Source organism: Arachis hypogaea, chromosome 9 (genome assembly GCF_003086295.3).
Source record: "Arachis hypogaea cultivar Tifrunner chromosome 9, arahy.Tifrunner.gnm2.J5K5, whole genome shotgun sequence".
NCBI classification, from domain to species: domain Eukaryota; kingdom Viridiplantae; phylum Streptophyta; class Magnoliopsida; order Fabales; family Fabaceae; genus Arachis; species Arachis hypogaea.
The window spans coordinates 113,681,115-113,687,463 of record NC_092044.1 but is presented as its reverse complement, the minus strand read 5'-3'; positions in this window follow the sequence as shown (position 1 = coordinate 113,687,463).

Sequence of the window (6,349 nt, the reverse complement as noted above, 5' to 3'; positions counted from 1 at the left end):
CACCACCTCACCTCACTCTGTCACAGTGTCACTCACCCAGCCACCGCCACCAGCCGCCCGCCGTCGTCTTCTTCGTCTCACTGCCGGACACCTATTCTGAAGTCTGAAGGAACAGAACAGACTCGCGGCTCCGCTTCGTCCCTGTTTCTCATCGCCGTCGCCGTTTCCGCGCCGTTGCCTCGCCGTTGCTGCGCCGTCGCCCTCGCCGTTGCCTCGCTCTTCTGCTCTGTCAAACAGGTTAGCTCCAGTTCTCCTCTGTTCTGCACTTCTCGCTGTTATGACTTATGAATAATGTTGTTCTGCACTTCGTCTCTGTTCTCCAGCAACCTTAAACTGCACTTCTCCTATTTTATCCAGCAACTTTAAACTGTACTTCTCCTATGTTATTCTATTCTGTGTTGAAAACTTAAAATTTCTGGGATGAACATGCTTGTTGAATATGAACAAAGGCACAGAAAACTGCAACAGGAGCAACAATGAGGAGAATTGTCAGTGCCAATGTTCTCACATTTGGTCCAAATATGAACCTACCCTGAAAGAAAAATTTCTGCAAAAGAAAAGCACTGAAAACATGAATTAGTAAGCATCTCCTAAGTGATAAATTGGCCAGATACAGTAAGTAATTCAAATAATATGCAGCAATATAACTAAATTTTCCTGTTCAATAAATGTTTTGTAACAAACAAATTACAACATGAAAAGTACAAGTACATCTGGACTTGATTCCCTAGTTGGATATTGTCTCAGGTGGCCAAAGGATGCTTGTTTATGAGTTTGTGCCAAATAAAACACTTGAGTTTCATTTGCATGGTAAGATATTTTCCATTCGTTGCTCCAAAGTTAAATCTTTGTCTCCTCTTCCCCCCACATATATTAGCACTTTTGATTTATGAAGAATGATGCATACATAGATAATGTAGAATGAAGGACAAAATTTAATTTTTCACCTATATGGTATGCAATTTTCCTTTTCTTCCTATACATAGGATTTACTCCAATCATTCTCTAATAAATGTGATGAACTTTAAGTGTACGCATATTTTGAGTAGTATAGCTTCTGTGTGTAATAAAATTGTTTTCTTATGCAGAATTATGGTTTAAAAATTTTGTGGAGTTGAGTTTAAATAGATTGGATTGGTAATTGAGGTTTAGGACTACACTGTCTTGAGAATTGGAGACAAATAGCAAAAGATAGTGATGAATTCTGTGTGATCTGGTATAACTAGTAATATGTGTTGTATATGATTTAGCAGATATAATTTTACATATATAATTAGTTTTCTAGTGTCTTGATGGCAATGCCGAAGAAACACTACGGAGATTAATGAAATGGTTATGTGGATTGTTTGAGGAAAATGTCTCTTTAGGTGATTAAGTATAATAGGTGTTTAGGAGATAGTCTTTTTGAGATTATGAGTCGTTTGTAATTTGTCTAAACAATCCTCCCCTTTGGGTCGAGATTCCTAACAATAATCGAAAAAAAAGTGTGATAAACTTTCTGTTTATGACTATTTTTAGTATTTTATATTTTTTATTTATGTGAAACCGGTTTTATTGGTTCAACCAGCGGTTTATCGGTTGAACCAATAAATCAGTGAACCAATAACCTGACCGGTTTGATCACCGGTTCGATTCTTACAACTATGCTTTTTGCACTTCTTTGCTACCCTTTTAAAAGCAGACGGAGTATATCTATTAGCGCTTCGGCGTGGAGGATCAATCCTAAGGTCATAGCCTTTTCCCTTTTCGCTTGTGGCTGTACCTATCAAAATACAACAAACTCTAATAATATGTATAACTCAATTAAATATAGCTTATACCTTGTATTCACCCGAATAAATTATTTTATCTGCACTAGGCGCTGGATCGTCGCCGTGGGAGTCATCATCATTATCATCTGCATTCTCATCTTCATCCTCATTCTCATCATCGTCATCATCTTCATCCTCATTCTCATCATCGTCATCATCCTCATCCTCGTTCTCATCTAGATGATCTACTAGATAGTCATCAGCCTCATCATCAGCTGCCTTATTACTCTCATGAATTAGACTCATCGGAATACGTTGTGGGTTCTCGCTTTGTATGATACCTCCGATGGCAGCATCACTCCTACTTGAATCAATAGAATGTCGACCTCCAGAATGTGATGAGAATGTGTGGTGTCAAGCTCTCAAGTCTAAGGACATCCTACCTGAAGCAATACCACTCGAATGCTGCGGAGCCATGAATCCAAGTAATTGGCTAAACGAGGCTTGTTCTCCTGAGTCAAAATGTGGAACACCCTAATACTGTTGATGTAATGGAACCAATGGAGTAAAGTAATCTGCGGGCTGAGTCTGAGGAATATATGACTGAGGCTCCTCTTGTGTTACTGGCTGAGAAACTAGGGGTAGCGGTGGGGGCGGTGATGGAGGCATCGGTTCTGGTTGCTGTTGTTGGTTCTCCTGATCATCCGCTGGATGGCCCTCTTGATTCTCTTGAATTGCGAGATCGGTCAGTTGCAAGTGGGCACCATATGTCCCCCAATACCATTGCATGTAAATATCCAAAGGATTATGTAATGGAACCAGTGGATCAGCAAGAATGTGACTATACCGATTCGTCCATTGCATCACCCAGAATAAGTGCACATCGGACCAATCATCATTCTTAGGTCTAGTCAAGACCTCGCCATGTGCATCACCTAGGTCCCGCGCTTGATGAGGCACACCCTGACTCAAACCAAACTGTCTCCTCAACCTATCAGACGCATGCCACTCAATGCATTCAAAAGAGATCAGCGGCACGGTTGTACTCTAAATAACCGAGTGGTGGCGGATGTCAGCCGGAATCACACCCGCCTTAATGCGATCAATTGCATAAGCCTTCCAAACAAACTGAACACATTGAAGCTAACAGAATATTACACACCAGATAATAACACGGCTAATCAAAAATATAAAATTAACTGAATATCACATACTTGTCCTTCCTGCAGATCATCCAATACCCTCCTATAGTGATCCAGAGAATGATATCTGTAAGGCCGCTGATCACGGTCCCAATTACGCCAGCTGACATTATACAGCACGTTATATAAATATTTATGATAAAACTATCAACTAAAACGTGATGCACTTATTCAAAGCATGTGATGCTTGAACTTACCTGTTTGCAAGCGGAAAGACTCGAGGATTGTCTGGTATCGGTGAGAGAAATGGTAAACGAATCCAAGCCCAGGCAACCAGAAGGGTCAGCGGTCCATCAATCTCCTTGCAGTCGACACGAGTAGCCCTACACAATGCTCTATACAAGTGCGCCAAACATGCCGAACCCCAACTAAATTCTCTGATCCCGCCGAAGTTACGGAGCAACGGCAGAAATTTCCAGTGCACTCCTGTCCCAGACTTGTCCGCAAACATAATTGTCCCAAATAATAACATTATGTGACACTTTACGTACCTCTGAATATGAATATCATTATCTAAGACTAAATTCTCCTTCAGTCTCCGAAACCAAGTCAACTTTACGAAACTTCCTCTACATTCTGTCTTCCTGGGTGCAACACCAAAATGTTGGAGGCATTCGACTTCTAATGCCTCATAACTACTCAGAGTCGGTCCTGTTACTGGAATACCATTTGTCGGAAGGCCAAATATTACCGCCACGTCCTCCAATGTCACGACACATTCACCAATTAGAAAATGGAAGGTATGAGTCTCGAGCCGCCATCTCTCGATCAGATCATTAACCAATGCCAACTGACATTGGACAACTCCGATATGAGACACGTGATAAAATCCTGTCTCCCGCAAATGCCCTACCATAATTGGATTATATGGATCCGGTGACAAATAATGATCACATATTAACATCCGTGAACCCTACAAAATATTACTATATATCACATTAATCAACTATAACCATACTTAATTAACATACAATATTTAACATTCTACCCTTCTCTTTATCACATAAGCAACATAACATAATTAATGAACCTTAAATGAATCTAAAATATACATCTATTTATTACTATTATTTCTATCAAAACTATATTTTCTAATATCTAAATCCTATTTATTTCTTAATAACAATTTCCATTCGTTTAGTATAAATAGAATGTTAAACTCAAATAAATTTAAAATTAAATCTAATTATTATTATTAGTCGACGACAATAAAAATATATATTCTAATATCTAAACTAAATCCGATTTGGTTTATAATAATTATTATTAATAATACTTAATTTATATTAATACTAGTATATGAGCCCGTGCTTAGCACGGAAAAATTTATAAAAGTAAAAAAAAATATATATGCTTCGATATTTAAAATAAAAATACAAAATAATTATTATTTTAAGAAATTTATAAAATTATTATCAAAATCAAAGTTTAACTTAAAAAAGTGAGTAATAATTATTTTATATTTTTAAGGTAAAATAATTCTCTACTGATACAGAATTTAAAATAAAATTAAAATATTTATATTAGAATACTATTTTTTCAGAGACTTCTCTATAAACAATATTGATTGTTAAATTTGCAGACATTCTTACGTGATTCATAAGTAAAATTTTTAAACCTCTCTTACTCTTAACTCTTGAAAGTGCCACATATAGTTGGCCATGTATAAAACCTGGTTTAGGCAAGTACAATCCAACATGAGATAAAATTTGTCCCTGAGACTTATTAATTGTCATGGCAAACGATACTATTATGGGAAACTGTCTTCGTTGGAATCTAACTGGGACGATTTCATTTGTTGGTACCATATTCATTCTTGGAATCAAAGCAATATGACTAACATCTTTACCCGTTAAGACTTCACATTCTATGACATGATTTCCAAACTTCCTAACTTGTAGCCTTGTACCATTATAAAGACCACTGGATTGGTCAATATTTCTCAGTAACATCACCGGAATACCAACCTTGAGTATAAATTTACGTGGAGGCAAACCAGTGCAATTTATGCTATTCAGTAATTCAGGACCATAGAGATCTAGTTGACTCTCCATATTTCCTTCATCCATACGAATGGAATCCGAACTAAGATATAATTTTTTCCCTCCAGGAATGATAGCCATCAGATGGTTGTTGATCTCTTCAACGAATTCTAGCGTGAGAGCCAGTATAGTTCTTGCTTTGAAAAAATCATTTGAGGACATGTTTTCTAAAATATTTGGATAAGAAAAATGAACCAACTCATCAAATGCCTGGTCCGAAGAAGGAATAACAATATCTCCATATCTCAGATTCACCATCCATATTGTCACTATTAGACCATCACCAACTTTCAATAACTACTCACCAAATTGCTCTGTCTCATCTTGATCTGAAGCAGTCGTCCCTATGGAGAGTCTCATGTTTTTTGTTAGTTTGAGCACCTGAAAAAACTTCCAAAGGTAAGACGAATTCATGGTTGAATGAACGATATCTTGTCTCGATCCTCGTGGAATAACAAGAAAAATTTGTCTAAAGTCTCCACCTAGTACAATCACTTTTCCTCCAAAGGGCAAATCTTTGCTATATGTTGGAGAACACTTCATTATATCACCCAAGCATTTATCAAGTGCTTCATAACAGTACCTACTAACCATTGGAGCCTCATCCCAAATTATAAGTTTGGCTTTCAACAGTAACATTGCTTGAGGAGAACCAGGTTTGATGTTACATACAGAATCCTCAGTTATATTCAGCGGTATTTCGAACCTTGAGTATGCCGTTCTTCCATTGGGAAGAAGTAAAGATGCAATACTACTCGAAGCAACGTTTAACACTATATCACCCCTTGAGCGAATCTCAACAGATATAAGGTTCAAAAGAAAATTTTTTCAGTACCCCCATGACCAAAGAAAAAACCCCCTTCCTCACAATACACAGCTGTAACAATTTTATCAAATGCATATCTCTGCTCAGGTGTTGTGTTGGCTAACATGTCTGAGGCATTTTTCTTTAAATCATCCCTGTTAAAGTTTAGCTCTTCCCTAATAACCCTTTCGGTTAACAAAGAACTATCAACTTCAGTTGCTAAAGGCATAGGAGGATAGTCTTTAAAGGTTTTACCATAGGAATGTAAGATCTTGTCTATATCCACTAAGCACAACTGCTTAATCTCATCATCTGACATTGTTAACTCTATATATTATACGATACTGTAAAAATTCAATCAAACTAAAAATGATCAATAAGAAAGAACTTTTATCATTGTAATTAATATAAACTCACCCCTCATGTCATCACGGCTCTCTATCGATACAAAATATCATCTGGGAGTTCATGCCAACATCTATCCCAGACATGTTCTGGTCTTGAGATATTGTTGGATGTTAATAGAATGACAAATAACCTCCTAACATA